This window comes from Procambarus clarkii, chromosome 31 (assembly GCF_040958095.1).
Source record: "Procambarus clarkii isolate CNS0578487 chromosome 31, FALCON_Pclarkii_2.0, whole genome shotgun sequence".
Lineage (NCBI taxonomy): Eukaryota > Metazoa > Arthropoda > Malacostraca > Decapoda > Cambaridae > Procambarus > Procambarus clarkii.
This window is the reverse complement of record NC_091180.1, coordinates 25,935,812-25,952,318: the sequence shown is the minus strand read 5'-3', so window position 1 is coordinate 25,952,318 and position 16,507 is coordinate 25,935,812.

Genomic DNA, 16,507 nt, shown 5'->3' with positions numbered 1-16,507 from the left:
TCGTCCAAGAAGGTGTGTAGCCTTCGGCCTCACACGTGTGGGGATCCGCGTTTCGAGTCTGCTAGTGCCCAGGTGCATGGAGTGTTTATGCTGTTCTATGGTTGCTGGCAGCTACACCCTTAGAGCAGCGATGCTTTAATTTGTTCAGAAGAAGGGATACAAGAAGAGTAGAGGAACCAAGAGGCAAGAGAGGTCATGACCTCTCCGTAGGGTGCAGTTGCACCTCCACAGATCTCCAGTATCAGCTAGTGATACTGGGAATGGCTCCAAAGGGCCACCACTTACGGGCTATTCATGCCCATGCCACCTATTTGGGTACCTTAATCTTCATCAATCAATCAATCAATCAATCAAGAGGCAAGTGCATTAGAATATAGAGAAGTGCTTGGTTTGTTCATGGCTGGTTTGTTTACATTCATTTATGAGTTTATGAGCTCCGCGGCGCTACGAGGTTGTGAATAACAATAATAAACTTGTGTTGGGAAGTTCCAAGCCCATTGTTTAATAAATGTAAAGGAAGCCGTCATGACTGAAGATAGATAAAGAGGTTTCGCAAGTAGTTGTATGAATGCTTAATGAATCCTGGCTCTGGCACTGTTATTATTTTTTTAGAACAGGTCTTGTGTTCTCTAGGTGGTCCTTGTGGATTTAAATAGGAGTTGTCTCGTATGGGTTAATAAGCCTTTTGCAGTTACTTCCATTCTTATGTTCGTATGTTACATGTGGTAGCAAATCAACTTTGTCCCAACCACTTGGGCTGCACGGTAGAGCGACGGTCTGACTTCTTGCAGGTCAGCGTTCAATCCCCGACCGTCTAAGTGGTTGGGGCACCATTCCTCCACCCGCCGTCCCATCCCAAATCCTTATCTTGACCCCCTTCCAAGCTGCAATATAGTCGTAATGGCTTGGCGCTTTCTCATAGTTCCCTTCCCTTCCCTCCCCCTCTCTGTGAATTCATCATCATCATCATCTATCAATCATCATCCCTCGGCATCATAAGAAGACGAGTAGACGTCACCCAAAACACGTCGTGGTTGTGAACGAAGGGGCACCAGGCCTGGCTGCTGTGACGAGCGGAGTGCCGCAAGGCTCACGGTTGGGAGGGATCTGTGTGCTTTTCCCTATAGACATGGACGATCAACCTGTCCCTAAAAATATCGTCTCATTTCGCTCGTAGGCGTTATAAAAGGCTAAAAAAAAAAGTCCTGCTAGGAAATAGAAGCGGCTGGAGAAAGTGACGTACTGTCCCGATTTCTGTTTCGGGTCCTCTGGTAGGTAAGGATAAGGAGCACTTTACATTGACCGTTTTCTTGACGTAAGGAAACCTTAGGAGAATGATAAAAATGCAAACTGATTCATATTGAAACCATAAGTGAAAAACGCCATGAAATGTACACTGAACGGTAACAAAAATGAGCTGAGAGAGAGAGAGAGAGAGAGAGAGAGAGAGAGAGAGAGAGAGAGAGAGAGAGAGAGAGAGAGAGAGAGAGAGAGAGAGAGAGACAAACAGACAGACAGAGACAGACACACACACACACACACACACACACACACACACACACACACACACACACACACACACACACACACACACTCACACACACACACACACACACACATAGAGAAACAGAGAGAGAGCTTGGTGTGACAGAGACTAATGGCTTCAAACCATTAGTACAAGTGTACATTAGTACATTTCTTCTGTACAAGAAGTGTACAGAGGCTATCAGGACGGCAAACAGAATTCTGGGTTTATTGACAGATCTTTCGAATTTCTATCAAAGAAGGTCGTGTTAACTCAGCAAATTCACAACTACGTCTAATTCTTGAGAATTTTATGCACTTTAAGTCTCCTTAAAGAACTAAATTGATTGTCTCGGAGACAAGAAGAATTTAAGTTGACTCAATATATGAATTTAAAATCGTCAAAGAACCTAATGTTCTTATGGAAAAAATGTTATAATTTCAGATAAACAGACTAGAGCTTTGCATATAATAAGTGTTATAAAATGGCTTCACTTTAAAGAAGATCATAAGTATATTGAACAGGTTCCCGGGAGATATAATACAGTACTGTACAGTAAACACTTAAAACACTTAAGAATAGATAAGTACTTCTACTCTAATCCGAGTGTCTCCTTGTTTATACCAGTAAGCTTTTCACAAAGAAAGTGTTTAGTTTGGATTTAATGGCTTGTTGCTGTTTGTAATCCTATGTAATCCTTTACATTTTGGGGGATTGCTTCCCACCAGGATCCAACTCCTGCTCCCTATTTATCTAGCACGCTTATTTAAAAGTATACAGTTTACCTTTATGATGCAAACCGGCAGCCCACTCCACTTGTATACTACTTTATTGATAAGCCAATACAAAAGTTCTCCAGCTTATAGCCATCGATACGGGTTCTTATCTGATTTGATATTATGTATATCGTGATCATGTCTCCATTCTCCCTCTCAAGGGAATGCTCTTATTACCCTTCACAGCTGTTTCTTTACCCTTCACCTGCTTGCCTTAACATTCACCTGCACTCCCCCCCCCCTCATCAGTTTTCATCTACACCATCACCTTCCACCCCTCTCCCCCCCCTCTCCTAAATACTCATCCCCCACCCACCAGGAGGCCGTGTTGAGAACCGGGCCGCGGGGGACTCTAAGCCTCTCTCTCTCTCTCTCTCTCTCTCTCTCTCTCTCTCTCTCTCTCTCTCTCTCTCTCTCTCTCTCTCTCTCTCTCTCTCTCTCTCTCTCTCTCTCTCAGCTTATCTTTGTAACCGTTCAGCGTTCATTTCATGGCATATTTATATGTGTACTCACCTAGTTCTCACCTAGTTGTGTTTGCGGGGGTTGAGCTCTGTCTCTTTGGCCCCGCCTCTCAACCGTCAATCAACAGGTGTACAGATTCCTGAGCCTATCGGGCTCTGTCATATCTACACTTGAAACTGTGTATGGAGTCAGCCTCCACCACATCACCCCCTAATGCATTCCAGCGTGCAATGTGTGTGTGTGTGTGTGTGTGTGTGTGTGTGTGTGTGTGTGTGTGTGTGTGTGTGTGTGTGTGTGTGTGTGTGTGTGTGTGTGTGTGTGCGTGCGTGCGTGTGAGCGTGCAGGTGTGAGTTCACTGTGAACAGATAGTTGCGTGCGGATTGACATTATGTCAAGCAAATTTTCACACACTGGTTTGTAATTTTGGGTTCTCCTAATTATCCTTCGTAACTCCCTTTGCGTGTTCAGAACAATGAACATAAATTAAGCACTTTCCAGTCAAAAGATTACACAATAAACTGCTTCCTATAGAGTTCATAGTTTCATAGTGTACATCGAGTGCTCTATAATTGACCGTTTCACAATAAAATAATTTCTTCGTCTAAGAATACTGCTTTAGTGTATAAAATGCTTCTAAAATACGCCTTAAATACAAGTAGCTTTTAATATACACTTCTTAGTGTATACGAAATTTCTTGAATACTTTATAATTAGTATAAATCCTGCACTCAAGGTGTAATTTAGAATTTGACTAGAGCCCCAAGGCGGCAGTTGAATAAAATAACATCCAACAACTATGCCATACAGGCGAATTTCCTGTGATAAACAATCGCTGAACCGGGCTGTATTACAGTCAAATCTTCTCCAATTACACTTAAGTTGTCGTTCGAAGTGTATGGTGGAACTACTCCGTGTTGGTTTCCACGCCGTTAACAGGCGGCGCTGATCCTCAGTCGGTAATGTGGCTCTTCGGAACGGCTGTCCTAAGAGCCATATTGACTCGGTATCCCAGGGGTCAGTAATACCCTTCCCTCTATTAGGGCCGCAACGTCGCTGGATTTTGACCCCTGTGGACTTGTTGGTCAAGGGTGGTTGTCGCCCAGCATGCGCTGTCTAATCACCAAGGGTGGGATTAACCCCGTGAAACTCAGTTAAACACTCTCTTCCTTTTCCCGGGGTGCGTTTAGGGACGCATGGGCGAGCCCCGGTGCGTCACAGGTTCATGCGTCACAGTTAGATGCGTCACAAGGAAGGTGCGTTTTAACTGAGGTAGGAGGGGAAAGGGGGAGGGAAACAGCTGAGGCTAATTCCGGCAAGTTTTGTAAATGGGACACACACACACACACTCGTCAAAATTAGCGTGGGTTCGTATATTATCAGCTCCAGCTCAGCGCTGACGCTGAGGAAGTTCTCTCAACGACACCTTGTTGAGTCCTTGGCCTCCTTACGGGCAACGACAAACCGTTGAAAACGTCGTTTTCTTACGGTCCTCGTCAACGGCTCGACGGATGCTCTTCCCAACCGTGCAATCAACGGTACAACGGAACAGGTTTTGCGTTTTCACCTTGCAACTTGGAGAGTAAATTCCATTTGCAGGAAATGGTAAACAGCACCAGCTAGGAACCCCTAACAGCTTAAAGCACAAGGATATATACGATAAATCCTAGATTAGAACCTTCCAAGATTGCTGACTGTCTAATGTAATCCCCTAAACAGCAGGCTAACAGATTCACTAAAGATTGAATAGATTCACTCGTATATATCACGTATGTCAGACGATTTCTGGAATATGTGCAGCGGGTGCCTCTACCTGTATCTCACAATGGAGCCGATTGAGCCTAGATTAAAAATCACAGTCTAAGAACGTTCAGAAGTCACGTTTAGGACGTCCAGAAGTCACGGTCTTAGCACGTCCAGAAGTCACGGTCTCAGGACGTCCAAGAGTCACGCTTAAGACGTCCAGGAGTCACGTAATACTCGTAAATCGCAGAGATCGTCTGGAAAAGTTCACTCGTAAATCAGGCGAGGGTAATCCACACTCGGTCCTCCACGAGTGCACTCCTGAACGTCCTGGTGTTATTGATCTTGAAGAACATACATGAACAGAAATATTGCAGGTTTGATACAAATATATATACATACATATTTGTACATGTTTCATTGAATATGACTGTTAACCACACCACACAATAGAAGGTGAAGGGTCGCCGACGTTTCGGTCCGTCCTGGACCATTCTCATGTCACAATCGACATGAGAATGGTCCAGGACGGACCGAAACGTCGTCGTCCCTTCACCTTCTACTGTGTGGTCTGGTCAACTTACTTTAGCCACGTTATTGTGACTCCTCGCCTGCATATGGATCTGACTACATATTCTGTATTGATTATTTTCTTGTTTAGCGCTTCTATGCCTCTGACTAGTGGTCTAGCATCTGGGTTTACTTGGAAGAGGAGTTCTCAGAAGGACCTTTGAAGTATACTGCCAGTATACACTAATATACATATTTTTACATACAGTATATATATTTATATATATATATAGATATCCTGAGCTTCACAAGGTGTTTAGTAAAGATATCCCGAGCTTCACAAGGTGTTGAGTAAAGATATCCTGAGCTTCACAAGGTGTTTAGTAAAGATATCCTGAGCTTCACAAGGTGTTGAGAAAAGATATCCTGAGCTTCACAAGGTGTTGAGTAAAGATATCCTGAGCTTCACAAGGTGTTGAGTAAAGATATCCTGAGCTTCACAAGGTGTTGAGTAAAGATATCCTGAGCTTCACAAGGTGTTGAGTAAAGATATCCTGAGCTTCACAAGGTGTTGAGTAAAGATATCCTGAGCATCACAAGGTGTTGAGTAAAGATATCCTGAGCTTCACAAGGTGTTGAGTAAAGATATCCTGAGCTTCACAAGGTGTTGAGTAAAGATATCCTGAGCTTCACAAGGTGTTATTGCAAGAGCAATGATCTCCAATCTATCAAAGCCGAATTAAAATCTCCAATTAAGCGAAGCAAATATTATTTCCATAAATCGCTATAACACTAATCTACGATAAAAAACACACATTACATCTCCCTTGAGACAGAACACGAAACAATGGGTATAAATTGGATAAGTTTAGATTTAGGAAAGACTTGGGTAAATACTGGTTCAGTAACAGGGTTGTTGATTTGTGGAACCAATTGCCGCGTAACGTGGTGGAGGTGGGGTCCCTCGATTGTTTCAAGCGCGGGTTGGACAAGTATATGAGTGGGATTGGGTGGTTATAAATAGGAGCTGCCTCGTATGGGCCAATAGGCCTTCTGCAGTTGCCTTTGTTCTTATGTTCTTATGTTCTTATATGAAAATTAGCCCACCACCCCCCCCCCCCTTCTAATATGCTCCACATATAATCTCACTTCCAGCTAATTACTCGAGGTAATAATCATGTAATTAGCTTTATTCTTTCATATAATGACGCTTGATTTAGCTGCCTATTAACAGCAAAAATGTGCAACGGAAATTGTGTAATAATGGGGAAGGTAGACTCCACACACACACACACACACACACACACACACACACACACACACACGCACACATTGGGCCCTGGTAGCCTGGTGGATAGCGTGCAGGACTCGTAATTCTGTGGCGCGGGTTCGATTCCCGCACTAGGCAGAAACAAATGGGCAAAGTTTCTTTCACCCTGAATGCCCCCTGTTACCTAGCAGTAAATAGGTATCTGGGAGTTAGTCAGCTGTCACGGGCTGCTTCCTGGGGTGTGTGTGTGTGTGGCAAGGAAAAAAATAGTAGTTAGTAAACAGTTGATTGACAGTTGAGAGGCGGGCTTAAGCAAGGAACGGTGAACCTCTTCAACATTAGGAAGGGAAGGGAACTATCAGGGGGGAAAGCGCCAAGTCATTACAACTATATAGCAATCGGAAGGGTTCAGGATAAGGATTTGGGATGGGACCAGGGGGGGGGGAAGGAATGGTGCCCAACCACTTGTGGATGGTCGGGGATTGAACGCCGACCTGCATGACGCTAAAACCGTCGCTCTACCGTCCAGCCCAAGTATTAGGAGAATAAGTGTACTTCACTCGTTTCAGAATGTGGATTCTATGGGAAATTGATAAAATATACAATGACGCCCTACTCAGTAAGCACATCTAGGTGAGTACAGATACAGTAGTATACAATCATACAGTTTCATTTAGTACAAAATCACATAATAACTCAAACTGCCGGAAATGCATGAAAAATACATTTAAGCTCCACACTTGAACGCAAGCGCAGACACACGCATAAACACAAACAAAAACCTAAATACGAGCTTACAAAAACAGTCTCGCGGGCGCATAAATGCAAACAAATCCATCCGTGAAGCCGCACAATTACTATAAAATACATCCAATTAAAAAAAAAAACACAAACACACACACACACACACACGTGCAAATACATCCAATTAAACGCACGCACAAACACACACACACACATGTACAAATACATCCAATTCAAACGCACACACACACACACATACATACAATCACACACACACACATACACACACACACACACACACACACACACACACACACACACACACACACACACACACACACACACACACACACACACACACACACACCCGTACTGGCGCACAAATAAACGCAAGGTTGAACATCTTTTAAAGCAAAAGAAACGACAATTGCTCAGATACAATGGCCGCTTTGGCCGTAATTTGTCAAACGGAGTGACCGCAGACGACAGATGTCTCCCCTAGACACCTTAGCCACGGGAGGAGGTGAGAGAGAGAGAGAGAGAGAGAGGGAGAGAGAGAGAGAGGGAGAGAGAGAGGGAGGGAGAGAGAGAGAGAGAGAGAGAGAGAGAGAGAGAGAGAGAGAGAGAGAGAGAGAGAGAGAGAGAGAGAGAGAGAGAGAGAGAGAGAGAGAGAGAGAGAGAGAGAGAGAGGGAGAGAGAGAGAGAGAGAGAGAGAGAGAGAGAGAGAGAGAGAGAGAGAGAGAGAGAGAGAGAGAGAGAGAGAGAGAGAGAGAGAGAGAGAGAGAGAGAGGGGAAGGAGACACTGTGAAGAGCAGAATAGATGGGTTGAGAAGGAAGATGAGGGGGGGATGGAGATTGAGAGGATAGATATGATACTTATGGGGCTGTTATCTTTACTCATCACCTGAGGAAGTTCAGGATATCTTTACTCATCACTTGGTGAAGTTCAGGACACCTCTACTCATCACCTGGAGTAGTTCAGGTTATCTTTACTCATCACCTGGTGTAATTCAGGACACCATTACTCATCACCTGGAGTAGTTTAGGATATCTTTACTCATCACCTGAGGAAGTTCAGGATATGTTTACTCATCACCTGGTGAAGTTTAGGATATCTTTACTCATCACCTCAGATAACATTCACTCAACGTTCGTCGGCGTTCATCACGTTTTGAAAAAATGTCCTAAGCACCACATGGAGTTTAGTAAATGTATCCTCAACTACACAAGGTCCTGACTAAACGTATCCTGTGCTACACAAGGTGTTAAGAAAGTGTATCCTGAGCTGCATAAGGAGTTGAGCAAATTAATCCTAAGCCACACAGGGAGTTGACTAAATGTATCCTAAGCTTCACAAGGAGATGAGCAAATGTATCCTAAGCCACACAAGGAGTTGATCAAATGTATCCTAAGCCACTCAAGGAGTTGATCAAATATATCCTAAGCCACACAGGGAGTTGATCAAATATATCCTAAGCCACACAGGGAGTTGATCAAATATATCCTAAGCCACACAGGGAGTTGCAACAAAGAAAACGGTATCTGACCCGGTTAGTCGTCGTGGCATAATACTCGAACCGGTTAAGCTATTCGAGGTGCCAAGGTTTCTCCCCTGGAACACGATCAGCCTAATGATTTACATCCATGCACCCCTAATTACTAATGGGGTAAACCGGGGGTCGAACAGGAATGGTACTGTATGAGTGCATCACAGCCTTCTCATGGATTCGAACCCATTGATAGAGGCAAAAGGTATATAGCTAGATTTATATAACCAGATTTGGTAGATAGACGAAGTTAGAAGTTAAGAAGTTGAATCTAAATCGGTATAGAATCTAAATTGACCTATTTCTTAGGTCTTTCTCTTGTTGTTTTAGATTCAGCTACTTAGAACAAAAGTTCCAAAGTAGCACGGGCTATGGTGAGCCCGTAGTGGACTTACCTGGCACAGGAGCGGGGCTGTAACTGAGGTTTTTCTCGTTTGCTGGGTAAGGAAATGCTAGCCTTTACTTCAGAAGGTATGATGAGGTGATTTATGAGGAGAACACGCTTGCCAGGGACATGAGGACAAGGATCTGGGAAACTGAGGAAAATGAGGATAAAATGATTATAGGGAAGTATAACTGTTGTGAAAGGTGTAGTGGGCGAGTTATATTAAGGAAATATTATTATTTTCCTTTTTGGTTAATTCTGGCTTACCCTACACTTGTGTTATGTAGAGATTTGTGCGTTAGTTGCATGGCTTGGTGTGTAAGGGTGGCGTGCGCTTGCAAATGTTGTATAATGAGACTATAGGTAAGTTATAATGAGAGTATAGGAGAGTATATGGGTTTGGCATTTTAATTCGCCTGTAATTATTTGGATTTCGGGAGAGTTGCTATCGCTTAGGAAGCCTTGAGGTTATCTTGAGGTTATCTTGAGGGTTGTCTTGAGATGATTTCGGGGCTTAGCGTCCCCGTGGCCCAGTCCTCGACCAGGCCTCCTTTTTTGTTACACATCCCCAGGAGGCAGTCAGTAGCGGCTGTCTAACTCCCAGGTACCTATTGACTGCTAGGTGAACAGGTGCATCAGGGTGAATGAAACTCTGCTCATTCCTAATCATGTCTTTTTCCAGCATTCCTATTCTTTTACCAGCTTGCTCTCTTGTGTGTTAACCCTTTCTTTATCTACTTTCAGTTCTCTCCTTTTCCTGGTGTGCTCTCTCTCTCTTTCTCTCTCTCTCTCTCTCTCTCTCTCTCCCTCCGGCACCTACCATTTTCCTTTACCATAAAGCGGTCACTCCTTCAGAGCAGTGGCCCACTCACCGGCCGGCACTAACTGCTCGCCTCGCCTCTAAACTACCACTAATTTGCCTAACTGCCCAATTAGCTTGTTCACCCTCCGTTAAATGCAAACATGATGTGTAATGAACTGGACGGAGCGGCAAGCCAGTTTTCCTCAATGTAGATGTAATACAGAAAGGTTTCAAGAGACACTGAGACAGGCAGACAGACAGACAAACAGACAGACACTTGTAAACAGATAGACTTGACAGGCACTGATAGACCGATAGAGTAAAATATATATGTCTTGTGACTGACAATAACTACGTCAATATGCAGGCGATGAGTCACAATAACGTGGCTGAAGTATGTTGACCAGACCACACACTAGAAATGGAAGGGACGACGACGTTTCGGTCCGTCCTGGACCATTCTCAAGTCGATTGTCTTGAGAATGGAAACTACGTCAAATTTGCGACAATTAGGAGGGGGGGGGGGAATAAATAACGAACAAAACACCTAGGGAGAAATGGGAGATAAATGCATTATTAAAGTCTAGCAATGGAAGTGTTTAACACCACGGACTCTACTCAGTTTATCCTGCTTGTCTCTTCTCAGACATTTTTTATAATCTCATCACCCCTTCTCCTTTTCTCAACTCCTCTCTGCTCCTTCAAACTTTTTTTTAAAGGGGGGTATAGAAGAGGGTGAGGGGGCAGGTTAAGGATTTTTTGTTTTGTAAATTTGGAATATAGTTTTGATAGCAGGCTGGGGTGTCCGCCATGTTGGCATGATGTGTGTGTGTTTGGAAGCTCAGCTAAGCGTGCTGCTTTCTTTTGTTTGGGAGGTGCGAGTGTTTGTGAGGATTCATTTCATGATCCATGAAACATGAATTTTCATGTTGTTTGATGTATTTCAACATCCATGAGGAGTGAAAGAACTCCCAGAACCCCATCAAGGTACAATGCGGGTAGTCACCCCCCCCCCCCACACACACACACACACACACACACACACACACACACACACACACACACACACACACACACACACACACACACACACACACACACACACACTCAGATGCTTATGTACATCTTTTGATGCTATCCTACCTTGTGTAGCTTCCGGGAGTCAATAACCCCGCGGCCCGGTCTCCGACCAGGCATCCTGATTGCCGGCTTTGAGCCAGGGTCCGTTGCTTTTTCTTCGAGTGGATTTTTTAATCTGTATTTCATCTTGGAATTATGTATTGTGGGGCTTGATTGCCCTCGAGTACATCTCAGCTCTTGGGCTCCCACCAGCTGTAGGGGGGGGGTGGCTTCTAACATTTCGATCGTGTTTCACGCCGCTGGTGTCTTGGTGTTGTAGTCTGATGTTCAGGGATTGTGTGTTTAGGGCCTCGTGGAGTACCTGAATTGTTTTGTTATAAGGCTGACGGTGATTTGCTGCCCTGACCCCCCATCATCTTCCTATTAGTACTCCCCCATAGCCCCATCGAAGGCCCCCCCCCCCATCATTGCTCTTCCCTGATGTGCTGATTGTAGGAAGTCAGCGCAATCAGAGAGACAAGGCAGTTAGCCAATCAGTGGTTAGAGGCACTTGTTACTCCCCGTCTCAAGGCTCAAAGTGACTCCCTCTTGACCTCATTCTCTCTCTCTTCTCTCTCTCTCTCTCTCTCTCTCTCTCTCTCTCTCTCTCTCTCTCTCTCTCTCTCTCTCTCTCTCTCTCCCCCCCCTCCCCCTAAGTGTTCTGTCGATTGGTTTGTCAATCGACCTGTCAACCACCGTCGCCATCCACCACGTGCTGTAGCGTTTTGACAGACGTCAAATTTGAAATAACTTTTGACATCTGCATTGGAACTGAGGCACTCATGTTCGTTAGTCGGAGACTACGTCAATATTGTAGTGATTATAATCTCCCTGAAACACCGGAAATTTGACGCTTAAAAACAGTTTTTTCTGTCTCCATTCAAAAGCCTCGCAAACCAAGAAACAAGAACTACACGAGCTAAGGAACAAGAGACACAGAACAACAACAGCCGGAGACAAAGAACACAAGCCATAACGTATACAAACACCACACTGTGGCGTATATATATATATAGACTGATGAATATGTAGCACAGTGTACGAATACAAACACCAATCAGACCAATGCGTACACACCAATCAGCGTCTGTCTGAGAATACACCGACCAATCAGCAAGAGTTTGCTGGTGTCCTGTCAGTGACGCTGGTTTTAACGAGGGTAATGGTAGTGGAGTTTCATGTGAACCTCAAACGTCTGTCTCATCAGCCGCCGGAAATACCGTCAAAGGTGGACAGGAGGACAAGGCAGCGATTATGACGGGTATTTCACGGACAGTTTACGGAGTGGCCGCCCGGCACATGACGGATCCACACACACACACACACACACACACACACACACACACACACACACACACACACACACACACACACACACACACACACACACACACACACACACATATATATATATATATATATATATATATATATATATATATATATATATATATATTAAGGTTATAAATTTTGTTGTCAAGTATAAGAGTAACGAAAGTTGATTCGGAAAAAAAACATATATCACACCAACAAATTAACAGTCTCAAAGCCGGGTCCCAGAAACTGCAGCCCAACCTCCATAGAAAGCCCCCCCCCCATACGGATATACACGCACTTACCTATCACAAATTTGTCTAGGGGGCACTTGAGTCAAATAACCAATTTATCTCTATAAATACTGATTTCAAAAGTACCCCAAGACAAGCTAACCAGGACCTTGTATTAAAAAAAAGGAAATACCCACAAATAAATTCAAGTAAATAATAATAATAATAATAATAATAATAATAATAATAATAAGGATAACTGAAGAGAACACTTACAATAAACGCTGCCGGAACCACATCATAACAGCCGGAGAGCAATTAACTTCTGAAGTGGACAAAGACAGCAATTAGGCAGACCCGACAGGGGTGAGGGTGGGGGGGGTGGGGGGGGGGCCGGACGTGGACAATAAAAGGGGGGGGGAGGAGGGCAGGCTTCAGGGGGGGGGGAAGGTGAAGGAAGGAGGGAGGAAGGAAGGAGGAATAAGAGGGGGGGAGGAGGAGGAAAGAGTAACAGGAAAAGGAATGGACAAGAGGGGTGAGGATAGAAAAGGGGAAGAAGCAAGGATGAAGGATGTGACTGGAAGAAGGGTAAGGCGGAAAAGGAGGAATCATGAGGACGAAGAGGAGGAAGTATGAGTAAGAGAATTGAAGTAAGGAAGAGGAAAGAAGAGAAGATAAGAACGTCAGGAAGGTGAGACGATAACGCGAGAAGAAGAGAGAGAATACGAAGATAAGATGACTAAAAAAAAAAATACAGAACACAGGAAATAAAAAATGACTCGCTAATATATTTAAGTAACCCCTTTGAATAAGTATATTTAAGTAACATATTTATATATGGCAGTAACCGGAGCGTATAGTCACCTGTTGATACAAGAGCATCTGGCGTCGCTAAACAGCTGTTCCTGGTTCGCAGCAGAAAATAATTTTGTACACAAACACACACAAAAGGTCTGAGCATCGCTACGAAAAGGCACCAAGACTGTTGTGGTACTCACGAAGTGGCTCCCGAGAATGCCTTTTACTTAGCACATAACATCACTGTGTTGTGGGGGAGACTGGTAGAGTGAGAGCATTTTGGGGTCTCGAACTGCGGGTCTCGAACCACGAAACGAATCAGCAAAGCCAACGTCTTGGCTTTAGTTGAACGAAACATGTGATTATGCTATCAAACTGCGACAGACTCCAAAAACGCATTTGTTTACATATAAATTAACATCATAAATATGTGTATAGTTACGACTTAGATAGGTTAGGGGTTTTGAATCTTTTGGCAATTACTTGTAATACGTGAGTGAGGCATTTACAGGCGTGATTCGAACTCAGGAAGAGAGTGAAGCACTCTTCGAGTGTAATCAGTTATGCGTCGAGTGTAAAGTGATTTTCATTCATTTTATATAAGAATGAAATGCAATAGAGCACTAATCAGTGAAGATAATAACCCACAATTTGGAAACACGAAGAAATGCAGACTGTATATTTCGATCCCAACCCGAGATCCTCTTCAGCAGTGAGCTGACATTAATGGTTGTAGCTGCTTTCATGGCGCCAAGGAAGGTGTCATGGGGGGAGAGGTATATGCATGGGGATAATAACCTCCTTGTTACATAATCACTCACCAAATCTGGTAACCATTGCTGTGTGAAGACATTAAAATTTGGATTATTGTTTATAAAAGTAGATTCTATTCTTTTTTTTTTGCCACTATTTTAGGGATTAATTATACAAGAATGATCACATATAATATTGTGATCGGTGTTCACAAAGGTGTTCTCCATGTTCTTTCTCACTGCTGATATGTGAGAAAGAACGTGAGGAAAACTTAGGGGTAATTAAGAATATGAGAATATGAATCTCTTTTCTTCCTCGGGGGACTATTGTTCTCCACCTGGTGCTTCTCTAGTTCTCCAGCTGCTATTCCTATTCTTTCTGTTCTTCATTCTCTTCCAATTGCTCTTCTCTTCTCTTACTTCTTCTGCTCGTATCCTAATTCTTCTCCTTCTTCTGCTTCATCTCCTCTGTTTTCTTTGGCTCCTCCATTGTTTGCTAACTCCTCTTTTTGCTTTTTTTTTTATAATTTGACTTTCTTCTCCTTATTCCTGTACTCTATTTTTTGTCCTCATTCTCCTACTTCCAGGCGGCTGTCCTCCTCCTCCTCCTCCTCCTCCTTCTCCTCCTCCTCCAAATCCTCCTCCTCCTCTTCCTCCTCCTCTTCTTCCTCCTCCTCTTCCTCCTCCTTCCTCTCAACTGATCACCTCCAGGAAGTATTAGTTATATAAACTGTCTTGATAGCTGTCCCGGCCTTTCGCTAATCACAAAATAATGGCTGAGAAAAATCAGATTACGGCATTTAGCTCCCTCCCAGAGCAAAGGGAGCCGCTTGCCACTCAGACAACGCTGGCGTAATTAGCATAATGTTCGCCCCCACAGATAGGAAGTCGCGAAGTCCGTAACATCCTCACTCTTGGAGTAAGGTTGAAGGAGACTTTCAGGCTGGGTGACTTCGTGTTGGAGGGGGGAGGGGGTCTTTAAGCACTTCGGGCTGAGGCGACTTCGAGCTGAGGCGACTTCGAGCTGAGGCGACTTCGGGCTCCACTTCTCGTTGGGGAGACATCGGGCTGTGCCACTTTGGGTTGGGATGCTTCTGGCTAAAGGGACTTCGATCTTTGGGATCTTCGGGCCCGGGAATTTCAAGTTGGAGACTTCGGGCTGGAGTTCTTCGGGCCCGGGAATTTCAAGTTGGAGACTTCGGGCCCGGGAATTTCAAGTTGGAGACTTCGGGCTGGAGTACTTCGAGCCGCGGAGGGAGAGACAATAACAGAAAGAAGTGAAGGCGAAGACGTTTGCGGCCTGTGGTTTATTAGTTATTCAGAAGAGCCATCAACGCCTTTCCGGTTCTTCCATTAGGTCACAGCTGCTTTGGTGGGTTAATTAACCTCGTGTCAAGATAGTTTTGGGTGCACCTGGCAGCGTTGAGACGTGTCTCACAAGCCGATGGATTTCCGAAACAATTTTCCCACTATGTACCAGAAGCTTTTATGGTATTTCTGATCGTTTAAGACATGGTGCTTCTCCATTTGCAAGACGCCTTGTCATATACGCGAATTTCAACGAAAATAATGAAGTGCTATTTTGTGTTTGAGAATTTATGCCTTTATGGATCTACACTGGATTTTACATGTGTTTACATTTGTCTGTGCGAATGTATGTATTAATGTATACAAATATGTGTTTGTGTGTATTCATAACAAATATGTTTGCACATATTTGTGTAAATATGCCCGTGTTGTGGTTTGTTGCCATAGTGGCTTAACAAGTCGATTTTCTTGATATATTAGTTCTCAGCATCCTGACCTAACCTAACTGTGCCTGTTTTTTTTTTTCAAAATTGAAAAAACCCATGGTATAAACTGACAAAATATATTATTAAATAAAGTTGTCAATATTATCGGTTCATATCAATAAAATATCATAATCTTTCGCTATTATATGAGAAATATATATTGTATTTTGTTCTCAGAAACTGGGTTGAATTGATTTGTTGATTAAGCGTCTAGAATTCCTTTTATTATGTTTTTCTGCCTCTGTCTGTCTGTCTGTCTCTCTCTCTCTCTCTCTCTCTCTCTCTCTCTCTCTCTCTCTCTCTCTCTCTCTCTCTCTCTCTCTCTCTCTCTCTCTCTCTCTCTCTCTCTCTCTCTCTCTCTCTCTCTCTCTCTCTCTCTCTCTCTCTCTCTCTCTCTCTCTCTCTCTCTCTCTCTCTCTCTTACATTGCACTTTAACTTAGGAGCTACTCTCAAAGACAGTAGCAGATGCTGTGCTTTACAAAGATCAGGATCTCAGACCATTACGCCTCGATCCCCTTCCAAGACGAAGCCGCTGCATGCAGAAACCTGCATTTAATCCCCGTGTTGACCTCTCCCGGGGAGTGTTGACCCGGGAGAGTGGGAGAGCGACCTCTCAACACCCCCTTCCCCTCCCTCCCACGTTCGAACACCACCGTTCGATTCTAAATCCAAACACTTCCCCCCCCCCCCTCCACACAACTGATGTATTTAGAGGAAAGGATTGACACTCACGATC